This window comes from Stenella coeruleoalba (genome assembly GCF_951394435.1).
Source record: "Stenella coeruleoalba genome assembly, chromosome: 7".
Classification (NCBI taxonomy): Eukaryota; Metazoa; Chordata; class Mammalia; order Artiodactyla; family Delphinidae; genus Stenella; species Stenella coeruleoalba.
This window is the reverse complement of record NC_137153.1, coordinates 107,730,636-107,743,806: the sequence shown is the minus strand read 5'-3', so window position 1 is coordinate 107,743,806 and position 13,171 is coordinate 107,730,636. Positions and strand designations below refer to the sequence as shown.

Genomic DNA, 13,171 nt, shown 5'->3' with positions numbered 1-13,171 from the left:
ACTATCAAGATGTGGAAAGTGAAAGTAAGAAAAACATCAAGGAACCCCTAATATGTTATTTTGAACGTATGACACATAGATGATAGATGAAGCCATTTTGCCTTCTTTTGCCTATATGCTTTCTACTTAGTAAATAGATATGAAAAAATATATATGTATTTAATTAACACAGTTAATTAAAAACGTTGACGTGTCTTTAACGAAACCAAACCAAAACAAATAACAAAAAAAAAACTTAAGGCAAATAGAGTGAGAAATGAGAAGAACCAAGAAAGCAAAATTAACAAAGAAAATTTTTTAAAAATAGTTCAAGCTTGTTTAGGTAACAAGACCTTTTGGTCAAGAGAAAAAGATTGGTGAATCTATGATTCAGAGTATTAAGAAAGGGCAGTGTTTGCTTGTGTGATATAGATTATGTTCTTCATGTAGAACCACCTTTCCCCACCGCCCCAAATATATATATATATATATATATTGCTTTTTCTTATTGGAGAATGCAACCTGATTTCTTCCATTCTTTGTTCCATTTGTATTAAAGTTCTTTTCATGATTGTTGCTGCTTGCTAATAGCACAACTATAGCACTATATAAGCTTTCACTGAAATCGTGACTTTTTTGTGCTAGTATGGAAAATATAGGTGTGGGCAGGATGGCACCTTGAGTGGCACAGAGTGAACAATTTTGCGAGTCATGAGAACTTTCCTTGATGCCTACAGCACCCCCTTCTATCACAGCTCTTGACACACCATACAGTAAGTAGTTGCTTTCATCAATTTCTCCCCCATTTGAGGGAGCATTATGAAGATGAGGCAGGGGCCTTGTTAGTTAGGTGGATGGAGGGAGGGAGGGATGGATGGATGGATGGATGGATGGATGGATGGATGGATGGATGGGAGAGAGAGGGAGCGGGAGAGAGACGAGTAGATAGGTGTGTTAATTGTGAATTCATTCATTCAGCAAATATTTAGTGAGTACCTACCATGTGCCAGAGAGAACCATGATCCAATCCCTAAAATAATCGAACACACACATTTCCCAGTCTCCCTCACCAGTGCCTAACAGGATATGGTAATCAGCAGGAACCCAAAAAATCAGCTGTCATCTCAATGTGAGCCGGATTTTGGTCTTGATCACTTGACCCTGCACGTGGTACTTTACCAGTGATCCTTCTGTTTCCATATGCAAAATGCATCTGTGTTGAGGGTAGAGGGAGGAAGTGGGTGGTATCCAGGCAGATTTCTTTATAAGTGGAATGGAAGTCGGAGGCAGATCTTCCTATCTCTAGTCTGATAGTCTGATGGTTGCCTGGCCTGCAGAGTTGTCAAGTATGTGCATCAGATAATGACAGTGAGGAAGGACTTGGAGGTGGAAGTGTTTCTTAGTTATGCGGGAAGCCAAATGCCTGGTGATTAAGAGCACAGTCATCTAACACAAAATTCTGATGCTGAAATTTGTTGTCCCACTAGTCATTCAACGTCGGTCAGATTACATAACCTCTTTCTTCCTCTATGAAGTGGAGATAACAAGAACCACCATTTACTGAGTAGGTACTATATTCCAGGCACTATAGTGTAAACTCATTTAATCTTCAAATTGTCTCTGTGAATGAGATAATGCTCTGTTCTCCATCTTATACGTAAAAAAGCTGAGACACAGAGAGACTTGCCCAAGGTCACACAGTTAATAAATGGTAAGCAGACTGACTGCAGGACTGAGCTCCTAAACACCACATGGCATTGCTTCTCTCTGTAAGTAATAGGATGCAGTTATATAACGCTCAGGTGTAAACGTGAACAAGTGCTGCGGGAATTGTTTAGGCTAAGAAGCAGTAGAAGCGAGCTGCTGGCACAAGAAAGACTTCATTATTATAATGGTAACTACCATTTCCTGAGTATATATAATAGAGTAGGTGGTAAGTTAGGTACTTTATTTACTTCATTACATCTTCCCCTAACCCTTGCCAGGTAGTTATTACTATTCTTATTTTATGGGCCAACAAAGTGAGAGGTTGAATAACTTGCCAAATGTCCCACTAGTTAGTAAGTAGCAGAGCCAGAATTTGGACCTGCATGACTGAGGCCCCTGCATCTTCCTTTCTGCCACTGTTCCTGTCCACAAGTGAAGGACCAGAGCCAGAAATGAAAGGCACTTTAGGGACTGGCTCTTAGTCCATCATTACACAGTGGGTGTGGGGGGTGGATGATAGGGCTGAAGCATCAGCTAGTTGATGCAAAGGGCAACCTACGAAACTTGGATTTACTTTGCAGGCAATAGTGAACCATTAAGAGATAAGCAAGAGTATGACCAGAAATTGTCCCCCAAACACCTCTTGAGAACCTCTGTCTCTGTCATTGCTGGCATTCTAGCCACCCCTACCCCCAGCGCATTCCTTACGCCCTGGCAAAATGTCTTCCCTGAATACATAGTCTATAGTTGTTTTGTCCTCCTCTGAGGATTTTTTACATGATTTATTGACAGTACTTCCCATTGAACATCGAGTGGCATTTTTATTTTACTCCCTATTACTTGCCTTTTCTTCTGGGTTGCAATTTCCTAAAACATCTGGCATTGTGTCCTTGCTTTCTACGTGTTAAGTGCCTTTCCTCATGTTTGCACATAGTGGGTACTGTAAAAAATATTAACATTTGGTGATGTAATGGATATGGCATTATTTTAAAAGGGTTGCCTCATTTCCAAAGGAGCAAACTAAAGGAGGGAGAAAGTTTCTTCTTAGTCAAGAGTAAGAAGATCTGAACGTACCCCAAGGTGACCAACAGTGACCAAACTGGAAGAAATTCCTCCCTACCATGAGTCCCTAATTTTCTCATCTACCCAAAGGGGCCAACATTTCCTCTGAGAACTATATGTAAAAAAAAAAAAAGGAAGGGAAAACACCAAGCACTGTGCTAAGCATACAGGAGGGATTTACTAATGGCTTGAAGGTGGAAGCATCATGTGGACTTGGAATCAGAACAGTCTATGTTTAAATCCTGGCTCCATCTGGAGGCAGGCTCTTGTTACAGGCTGAACTGTGTTCCCCCCAATCCACATTTTGAAGTTTTAACCCCACTACCCCAGTATGTGACTGTATTTGGAGACATGGCTTTTAAAGAAGTAAGGTAAAATGAGATCGCATAGCTGGACTTTAATCCAATATGACTAGTGTCCTTATAAAAAGAGGAGATTAGGACACAGACACACAGAGGGAAGATGACGTGAAGACACAGGGAGAAGATGGCCATCTACAAGCCAAGGAGAGAGGGCTCAGAAGAAACCAGCCCCGCCAAGACCTTGATCTTGGACTTTTAGCCTCCAGAGCTGTGAGAAGATACATTTATGTTGTTTAAACCATGCAGTCTGTGTTACTTTGTTATTGCAGCCCTGGCAGACTAATGCACTATTTAACTTCTTTGAGGGAATTATATTCAGTATCTTGTAATAACCTGTAACAGATTATAATCTGAAAAAAATACATAATTGAATCACTTTGCCATATGCCTGAAACTAACACAATATTGTAAATCAACTATACTTCAATTAAAAAAAAGAGAGGTGACAATACTTAACCTCAGGGTACTGTTAGGAGGCTTAGCTATAATTTATGTAAAGCAGACACAGGTATTTTATGAGTGATACCTGGAAGTTTTAGTGATGGCAGTAATGGCCAAAATGTTGTTGACTCTAGCCCACAGGGCTGCTGAAGGGATCAACTGGAATGATGATTTTGACGTGAAATGTAAACTTCAGTCTCTGGAATCAAAGTCCCTAAAAGTGAGTGAACCTTGGCTCCACTAGTGACCACATACATGATATTGATTATTCTTAGCCTCCCAGGTCTCACTTCCCAGCCCGTTCAACATGACTCATAGCCTACCTCACCGAGTTGTTAAGAACAAGGATGCTAAATACCATGGAACACTTATTAGTGTGTGTCAGGAACTGTCCTAAGCCCTTTACCTGTGTTAACTCAATAAATATCCACAAAAGTCTAATATTTGTAATGTTGTTATGCTCATTTTTATAAAGTGAGGAATCTGAGTCACAGAGTGGGAACTTCCTCCAAGTCACAGAGTTCATAAAAGATGGAGCCAGAATTCAAACTTGCACAGAAAAGCAGAAATGGAAAGAAAAAGTAGAATATTATCTCATTAAACACGGTCTTATCTGACTTTATTGTTCCTTCCTATGCTTTGTTATCAGTTTCCTTTTCAACTCTCAGGAAGAGTAGTCACACTCCTACCAGGACCAGGATCTTCATCAGAGAGAGTTTGGAGACCTGACCACTTCTGCAAACAATATACTGGCCAGAGCACCTCTGAGGAATCTCCTTCGATTCCCAGGCCCCTCGGGGTAGACACCAGCGCTCTCTGATTCCTGAGTGCATAGCTCTGGTACCTCCTGGGGGAGTGGGGCCATGTGACTTGGTCATCCAATACAGTACAGGCAAAAATTATGTGTGTTACTATTGGGTTCAGAGCATTTAATTGCTAGAGATCCTTCTGAACTCAGTTTCCCTTTGATGTGGTGACCAGAAACAGATGAGAGGCTGCCTGTTCCACTACCTGAATTCTGGAGTGACTGCAATGATCACAATAATCCTTCTGACTCACAATAGACATGCAGCTTAAATGAGAAATAAACTCTTGTTGATTTAAGTTGCTGAAATTTTAGAGTTATTTGTTACTACAGCATAACTTAGTCCATCCTGACTGATGCATCCATCCTATTAGTTAATTTTAATCTTTTACTTGTTCTCTCTGGAAATCTTCCCTGTTTGATCATGCTCTCAATCCCTTATGCCTGTTTTCTCCTCCTCTTTTACTTTCTCTCTCTTTCTACCTTCAATTCTTTCTTTCTGTCCTATACAATTCCTTTCTGCAGTCCTCCTTGAGGTGGGGGGCGTGTGGCAGTGGTGTCTCCCTGGGGAAGCCTAAGTATAATTTAAGTTGGGGCAAAGTCACTCTGCCTGCCCTCCTTCTGTTTCAAATTAGGATAAGAATGTGGAACCAATCCTAAGTCCTGCTCATGAAATGCTGCCACTAGAGCCTGATTTCTAAAGACTTAGCTGCAGTCTGGGTCACTGCAGCCAAATTATGCACTTCAGACCTTATCTTCCCAATGATAAGGTTGTGTCCATCCATGACTACATGGAGTATGTCCATTTAACAAGGACAAGAGGAGCTGATTTGTCCCTAAAGGGCCTTGAAAATTCACTCCACTAGCGTGAAATGGGTCAATAAAGGAAACTGAGGTCAGAGACTTTCTCTAGAGAGATAGTAAATAGCATCTGAGACATCCTCTATCCTCCTGTCCCCACAGTGCTGCTGCACTGGTAAAGGTGCTGATTAATAGCCAGAGGAAATGTCACTGCTGCATGGAGCCCCTGGAGCCATGGCTCCCTTTCCCAGGAGAAAACACAGAGCCATGAGGAAATCTTGCAAGCCAGGCTGTGCCCGTAACAGGCAAGATTATTTGCTTCCATTCTATATTTGTGGCCCAAATCCCAGTGCTATGATTATGATTATAACTGGGGATTTGGCTAGGGTGTAAGTATTTTAATGGCAAGGAATAGATCTTGTTCGAGGTTATATTTCAGTACTTAGCACAGCCCATGGCATATAATATATGCTTATGATTTTTGATGAATGATTGGATGGGTATAAGTATGTCTTAGTCCACGTGAGCTGCTGTAACAAAAATGCCATAAACTGGAGGACTGATAAACAACACACATTTATGTCTCATAGTTCTGGCAACTGGGAAATCCAAGATTATGGCTCTGGCAGATTTCGTGTCCAACAAGAGCCCACTTAAAAGATAGCCATCTTGGGGGCTTCCCTGGTGGCGCAGTGGTTGAGAGTCCGCCTGCCGATGCAGGGGACACGGCTTCATGCCCTGGTCCGGGAAGATCCCACATGCCGCGGAGCGGCTGGGCCCGTGAGCCATGGCCGCTGAGCCTGCGCGTCCGGAGCCCGTGCTCCACAACAGGAGAGGCCACAACAGTGAGAGGCCCGCGTACCGCCAAAAAAAAAAAAAAAGATAGCCATCTTTTCACTGTACGTTCACATGGTGGAAGGGGCAAGGGAGTTCTCTTGGGTCAATTCTATAAAGGCACTAGTCTCACTCATGAGGGCTCTGCCCTCACATCCTAATTACCACCCAAAGGATCTGTCTCCTAACACCATCACACTGAGGGTTAAGACCTCAACATACGAATTTTAGGGAGACACAAGTGGATAAACTACCTAAGTTGCTTTCTTCATCCCTCTGCCTTTCTCTCTCTCTCTTCCCATACTCTCGTATGTTCCTATCCATTGGCTGCATCCTCTGTTAAGTAATATATATTCCATCATATTTACAACTGTATCACCTGCATTTACAACAGTGCCCTGCTCAGAGTTCCCTAATAATTATTTGTGCAATTAATGATCTAGCCTTCTTTTACACAGGGAGAGGAAAACGCTGTAGAATTGAGAAAAGACCACTCAGGTAACTAATTAAACACTTCCTGAGTCTTGTCCACGTGACTGGAATGAGGACACCAATAAGGCAAGACTCTGCTATTCTTCCCACAGAGGATCTCAAGTGCCGTGTGAGTGAAGATATCATGAGGGCAAATAAAAAAGAGAGGAAATCTTCCCCAGAAAAGAGAGGGAGAGGAAAAGATGACTGCTTGGAGTGGTGAACCTTGATATGAGGGTTGGACGGATGAATAGGAGTTTGCCATGTGGATCCATCACATGGCATTCCAGGCAGAGTTTATATCCATTTTAACATTTGACCTTTCCAATCACTCTGGGCATATAAACAGGGCAGAGGTTGTGGGCCATGATGGAAATCTTTAGGGAAGGCATGGTGGGAACCTGGTCTTCCTGAATCTTAACGAGATGCACTCCTCAATATGGTTTGTTCTATACCGCAAAGCTTGATTAAGTCTCATCACCTCCAGAAAGGCTTCAGATTAATCTAGCAAAGATTTCTACCCTGTGGGCTCAGAGTCTATAGCTCTTTCTCAAGCAAGCTGTGGAATCTCAGGGAAGTCACCTTCAATTTTTTTCATCTGCTAAATTAAGGTTTTAAGGAAACCCTTCCCTCGAAATCATAGTATAATTAATGACATAGCACCTTGTAGTTCATCAACCTCTCAGTTCCTTGTTGTTTTTTTTTCTCTCATCTATAAAATGTTATGATAATAAAATGAGTCAACAAAGATAAACACAGAACAGTGAGTAGCACATGGTAAGCATATTGGAGCTTTAACTATTATAATTCCTACTGCCTATTACATCCATTCCTTAATAGATACTGCTTGGTATCCATAACAATAATAATGCATGAGAGCTTTTTTTAAATTGCTCTAAACCTTCTTCCCACCTTGATCTCAATAGTTAAAGGAACTGGTGGCCTGAGATCAGGGACCTTTTCTGAAAATTCTAACTCCTGCTCCATGGTCCTTTAGTCCCTGGCACCACCCAGCAAGCTCCTTGGTTAACAATGGAGGCTGGTGAATTACCCAAGCTGCAGGTACTCTGCTCCTCTGAAGCCTCTGCCCTCCTCCTTGGCTGGAGGACACTGGGGGGTTATCTGCCTCTTTCCCAGGGATGCTGGCTACATAGGCTTTTCTGCTGCTAAAAATATGCAGCTCAAGATTCAAGGTGAACCAGATACATTGATTTTCAACCTGGACAAAGATGAGGGGGAAAATAGTATTCAGGGACTTCTGCTTGGAGCTGTGGGGGGTGGGAGATGTAAGGTTTTATTTAAAATAATAAAACATATGTTTAATTCATTTAAGTTTCTAACTAGTTTGACGGATAGTTATTAATATAAATCACTAGCGATGCCTTCTTGATAGGATAGGGTAGGAAACTTCTCAATTTGAGACACAGCCCCTCTGGCATCAAGGGGTTAACCACTCTTCAACTTGATCTTTACCTCTCTGGGGTTCTTCCCTGGTAATTCCTGGTCCTTGAAGGTTATAGAAGCCTTAAATCCAAAAACACTCAGAATTCTTTCTTCGGGGGAATTCCGTGAATCTGACTTCTGAACTAAAACTATACACGTAGCATTTTCCAACAATAATGATGTGTAGTGTGGGTGAGGCCCTTGCTCTAATCTGGGTGTTCTACAGTATATACAGCATGTTTTTATAATGGAAACTGCAAAGACCTAAGAAATAAAAAAACTGCCAAGAAAATGTTACAGTGTTTGGTAGATTCAGTGAATAAAAAAAATAAATGAATATGAAGCCAGGCATCATGAAAATAATCTTGATAACTTTCCAATGTTGAGAAGCAACATCTATTAAGTATTTGAGCCAGAAAATAGGCTAGATGCCATCCATAAGAGACTTCTTATAATCCTCCCCAACAGGGTGGTGACAAAGAGAGCAAGAGCCCTATTTTACAGATGAAGGTATTGAGGCTCAAAAGGATTAATCAACTTGTTTAAGACCACATAGCTAGCAAACAAAGAGGGAAGAATCAGACCAAGTCCCCAAAGCTAACGCTCTGGAGAGAGCAAAGTCTTTCAGTCCAGGGAAAATCAGAGTTTGGATTCAGAGTATGGATAATAGAGTTTGTCCAGGTGACGTCCTATATCTGTGGCATCAGCATCACCTGAGAGAAATGCAAATCCTCAGACCCACTCCAGACAAACTGAGTCAATAACCCTGGGGGTAGGACCCAGCAATCTGGATTTTAGCAAGCCCTCTGGGTGATTCTTTTTTTTTTTTAATTTTTATTTTAATATTATTATTATTATTATTTTTGCGGTACGTGGGCCTCTCACCGCTGTGGCCTCTCCCACCGCGGAGCACAGGCTCTGGACACGCAAGCCCAGCGGCCATGGCTCACAGGCCCAGCCACTCCGCGGCACGTGGGATCCTCCCAGACTGGGGCACGAACCCGTGTCCCCTGCATCGGCAGGCGGACTCCCAACAACTGCGCCACAAGGGAAGCCCTAATTTTATTATTTTTTAACATCTTTATTGGAGTATAATTGCTTTACAATGGTGTGTTAGTTTCTGCTTTATAACAAAGTGAATCAGCTATACATATACATATATCCCCATATCTCCTCCCTCTTGCGTCACCCTCCTACCCTCCCTATCCCACCCCTCTAGGTGGTCACAAAGCACCTCTGAGTGATTCTAATGTCTACTCTGGTTTCAGTAACATTGGTGAAGAGATAGAGCCTCAGAAACGCAAAGTAAATTGCCCACATTCCCAAAACAGAGCTAGGCTCTGAAATGAGGCTTCTCTTCCTTTAAACATGTAATGTTATACAAGGTTTTTATCCACATAGAATAAATTCTTTAGTATCCGAGCATTAGTTTTTTAAGCTACTGATTAAAAAACAGTGGCCAAGATGAAGATTCTAGAAATCAAGCCACCTCTCCTATTTACTCGCTCTATGGCTTATGCAATTTATTAAACTCTTTGTGCTTATAGTTCCTCATCTCTGCTAAATGCCTATTCAGGCAGTTACGGCAATCAGTGAGAAACTGCATGCTAAGTACTTTTGTACAGCGCCTGGTACAGCATAGACGCTTAGTAAACTGTGAGTTTGTCTTTGATATTAATGAAGCATTCTCTTTCTCTCTAAATAAAAGAAAGAATATCTTTATCCAATGCCCGAAGCATAGTAGGTGCACAATCAAAGCTCAGTCCTTTTTGTGCTTTTTTTTTTTTTAACATCTTTATTGGAGTATAATTGCTTTACAATGGTGTGTTAGTTTCTGCTTTACAACAAAATGAATCAGTTATGTGTATATATATATATATATATATATATATATATATATATGTTCCCATATCTCTTCCCTCTTGCGTCTCCCTCCCTCCCACCCTCCCTATCCCACCCCTCCAGGCGGTCACAAAGCATCGAGCTGATCTCCCTGTGCTATGCGGCTGCTTCCTTACGTTTGGTAGTGTATACATGTCCATGCCTCTCTCTCGCTTTATCACACCTACCCTTCCCCCTCCCCATATCCTCAACTCCATTCTCTAGTAGGTCTGTGTCTTTATTCCTGTCTTACCCCTAGGTTCTTCAAGACATTTTTTTTTCTTAAATTCCATATATATGTGTTAGCATACGGTATTTGTCTCTCTCTTTCTGACTTACTTCGCTCTGTATGAAAGACTCTAGGTCTATCCACCTCATTACTAATACCTCAAATTCGTTTCTTTTTATGGCTGAGTAATATTCCATTGTATATATGTGCCACATCTTCTTTATCCATTCATCCGATGATGGACACTTAGGTTGTTTCCATCTCTGGGCTATTGTAAATAGAGCTGCAATGAATATTTTGGTACATGACTCTTTTTGAATTATGGTTTTCTCAGGGTATATGCCCAGTAGTGGGATTGCTGGGTCATATGGTAGTTCTATCTGTAGTTTTTAAAGGAACCTCCATACTGTTCTCCACAGTGGCTGTACCAATTTACATTCCCACCAACAGTGCAGGAGGGTTCCCTTTGCTCCACACCCTTTCCAGCATTTATTGTTTCTAGATTTTTTGATGATGGCCATTCTGACTGGTGTGAGATGATATCTCATTGTAGTTTTGATTTGCATTTCTCTAATGATTAGTGATGTTGAGCATTCTTTCATGTGTTTGTTGGCAGTCTGTATATCTTATATGGAGAAATGTCTATTTTGGTCTTCTGCCCATTTTTGGATTGGGTTGTTTGTTTTTTTGTTATTAAGCTGCATGAGCTGCTTATAAATTTTGGAGATTAATCCTTTGTCAGTTGTTTCATTTGCAAATATTTTCTTCCATTCTGAGGGCTGTCTTTTGGTCTTCTTTATGGTTTCCTTTGCTGTGCAAAAGCTTTGAAGTTTCATTAGATCCCATTTATTTTTGTTTTTATTTCCATTTCTCTAGGAGGTGGGTCAAAAAGGATCTTGCTGTGATTTATGTCATAGAGTGTCCTGCCTATGTTTTCCTCTAAGAGTTTGAGAGTTTCTGGCCTTACACTTAGGTCTTTAATCCATTTTGAGCTTATTTTTGTGTAAGGTGTTGGGGAGTGATCTAATCTCATACTTTTACATGTACCTGTCCAGTTTTCCCAGCACCACTATTGAAGAGGCTGTCCTTTCTCCACTGGACATTCCTGCCTCCTTTATCAAAGATAAGGTGACCATATGTGCGTGGGTTTATCTCTGGGCTTTCTATCCTCTTCCATTGATCTATCTTTCTGTTTTTCTGCCAGTACCATACTGTCTTGATTACTGTAGCATTGGAGTATAGTCTGAAGTCAGGGAGCCTGATTCCTCCAGCTCCGTTTTTTGTTCTCAAGATTGCTTTGGCTATTCGGGGTCTTTTGTGTTTCCATACAAATTGTGAAATTTTTTGTTCTAGTTCTGTGAAAAATGCCGGTGGTAGTTTCATAGGGATTGCATTGAATCTATAGATTGCTTTGGGTAGTAGAGTCATTTTCACAATGTTGATTCTTCCAATCCAAGAACATGGTATATCTCTCCATCTATTTGTATCATCTTTAACTTCTTTCATCAGTGTCTTATAATTTTCTGCATACAGGTCTTTTGTCTCCTTAGGTAGGTTTATTCCTAGATATTTTATTCTTTTTGTTGCAGTGGTAAATGGGAGTGTTTTCTTGATTTCACTTTCAGATTTTTCATCATTAGTGTATAGGAATGCCAGAGATTTCTGTGCATTAATTTTGTATCCTGCTACTTTACCAAATTCATTGATTAGCTCTAGTAGTTTTCTGGTAACATCTTTAGGATTCTCTATGTATAGCATCATGTCATCTGCAAACAGTGACAGCTTTACTTCTTCTTTTCCGATTTGGATTCCTTTTATTTCCTTTTCTTCTCTGACTGCTGTGGCTAAAACTTCCAAAACTATATTGAATAAGAGTGGTGAGAGTTGGCAACCTTGTCTTGTCCCTGATCTTAGTGGAAATGGTTTCAGTTTTTCACCATTGAGGACGATGTTGGCTGTGGGTTTGTCATATATGGCCTTTATTATGTTGAGGAAAGTTCCCTCTATGCCAGTCTGTTTCTTTTGGTGGGAGCATTTAGTCCATTTACATTTAAGGTAATTATCGATATGTATGTTCCTATTCCCATTTTCTTAATTGTTTTGGGTTCGTTATTGTAGGTCTTTTCCTTCTCTTGTGTTTCTTGCCTAAAGAAGTTCCTTTAGCAGTTGTTGTAGAGCTGGTTTGGTGGTGCTGAACTCTCTTAGCTTTTGCTTGTCTGTAAAGGTTTTAATTTCTCCATCAAATCTGAATGAGATCCTTGCTGGGTAGAGTAATCTTGGTTGCAGGTTTTTCTCCTTCATCACTTTAATATGTCCTGCCACACCCTTCTGGCTTGCAGAGTTTCTGCTGAAAGATCAGCTGTTAACCTTATGGGGATTCCCTTGTGTGTTATTTTTCCCTTGCTGCTTTTAATATGTTTTCTTTGTATTTCATTTTTGATGGTTTGATTAATATGTGTCTTGGCGTGTTTCTCCTTGGATTTATCCTGTATGGGACTCTCTGTGCTTCATGGACTTGATTAACTATTTCCTTTCCCATATTAGGGAAGTTGTCAACTATAATCTCTTCAAATATTTTCTCAGTCCCTTTCTTTTTCTCTTCTTCTTCTGGAACCCCTATAATTCGAATGTTGGTGCATTTAATGTTGTCCCAGAGGTCTCTGAGACTGTCCTCAGTTTTTTTCATTCTTTTTTCTTTATTCTGCTCTGCAGTAGTTATTTCCACTATTTTATCTTCCAGGTCACTTATCTGTTCGTCTGCCTCAGTTATTCTGCTATTGATCCCATCTAGAGTATTTTTAATTTCATTTATTGTGTTGTTCATCATTGTTTGTTTCATCTTTAGTTCTTCTAGGTCCTTGTTAAATGTTTCTTGCATTGTGTCTATTCTATTTCCAAGATTTTGGATCATCTTTACTATCATTATTCTGAATTCTTTTCCAGGTAGACTGCCTATTTCCTCTTCATTTGTTAGGTCTGGTGGGTTTTTATCTTGCTCCTTCATGTGCTGTGTGTTTTTCTGTCTTCTCATTCTGCTTATCTTAATGTGTGTGGGGTCTCCGTTTTGCAGGCTGCAGGTTCGTAGTTCCCATTGTTTTTGGTGTCTGTCCCCAGTGGCTAAGGTTGGTTCAGTGGGTTCTGTAGGCTTCCTGGTGG

The 13,171-nt window shown here is 40.8% G+C and overlaps 1 long non-coding RNA gene across 2 annotated transcripts in view; it reads right to left on the bottom strand.

The window, feature by feature from the left end:
* LOC307189278 overlaps positions 1 to 13,171 on the bottom strand; it is an 82,689-nt gene that overhangs the window by 66,511 nt on the left and 3,007 nt on the right. The gene's annotated exons all lie outside the window — the stretch shown is intronic.